We start from the raw sequence: 1,463 nt of genomic DNA, 5'->3' as shown, positions 1-1,463 counted from the left end.
AAGGAATAAGACACAATCAATGCCCACCAATTATCCAGCCTATATTTAAACCACAATCAATCACCAAAAAATGAAAAATAAGGTAAATTATGCCATTATTTTCCCATATGTAATAACCAAGGTGGGGAAGAAGTAGGGTCTTTATGCACTATTACTGGCAATAAAACAGAGGGGGAGATTACTGAAGGGCGTGGACCAGTAGGGGTGAGGGAGGTGGTGGTCGAGTGTGTGTGTGTGTGTGTGTGTGTGTGTGTGTGTGTGTGTGTGTGTGTGTGTGTGTGTGTGTGTGTGTGAAACGACGCGAGTTCATTCCCTAGCTGGAAATAGTTTGATAATGAATTTCGTTCCTGATTTTGATTATTTTCCACAACTTTAGTCATTTAAAAAAAATGAAAATCACTATCAGCCACGTAGCATATTAAATCCTTGTTACCTTCTTTCTCTCTCTCTCTCTCTCTCTCTCTCTCTCTCTCTCTCTCTCTCTCTCTCCCTCTCGTGCATTGAGCCAAAACTGCATTGCAAGAAAAATAATCCTTCTATCCGTCCATCATCTAACCTATAAAAAACAACGGAAAATCTATCAAGCAGTTCAGAATATTACACTAGATAACGATACACAGCCCACATTAAAATTGTCCACCGTCACATTATTATTATTATTATTATTATTATTATTATTATTACTACTACTACTACTACTACAATTACTACTACTCTACTACTGTTACTGCTACTACTACTACTATTTTTATTACTATTATTATTATTATTATTATTATTATTATTATTATTATTATTAACTTTGCACCCTTCACATCCTCTTTTATGTTGCTTTGAAAATTTCCTGACGCCCTTCCTTTAGCAATTTATTTTGCACATTTTACCTCACTATCCAGAATACGGTCCTCACCCTCACTTTCACTCTTGGCCTCACCTTCACCCTCACTCTCATCTTCCCCCCTCACCTTCACCTTTAATCTCGCCTTCACATTCACTCTCATTTCCCCCCCACCCTCACTTCACTCATTTTCACCACACCCTCACTCACTTTCACCCCACCCTCACTCTCACTTTTACCCCTGACTCTCATTTTCACCACACCCTCACTCTCACCCTCACCCTTTCTCTCACTTTCACCCCTCACTCTAATCCCACACCGTCACTCTCACCTTAACCCTCACCCTCATTTCTCCCCCTCATCCTCACTCGCACCTTCACCCTCACTCTCATTGTCAACACACCCTCACTCTCATTTTCACCCTCACTTTAACCCTCACTCATTTTTCACCACACCCTCACTCTCACCTTCATCTTCACTCTCATTTCCCCCCTCACCCTCACCCTCACCCTCACCCTCATTCTCATTTTCACCCTCACTTTAACCCTCACTCATTTTCACCCTCACTCTCACCGTTACCCTCACTCTTATTTTCACCACACACTCACTCTCGCTCCCTCACTTT

The sequence above is a fragment of the Coenobita brevimanus genome, chromosome 86 (genome assembly GCF_032717465.1).
Source record: "Coenobita brevimanus isolate Jiangsu-jjx chromosome 86, ASM3271746v2, whole genome shotgun sequence".
NCBI lineage: Eukaryota > Metazoa > Arthropoda > Malacostraca > Decapoda > Coenobitidae > Coenobita > Coenobita brevimanus.
This window is presented reverse-complemented; position numbering follows the sequence as displayed.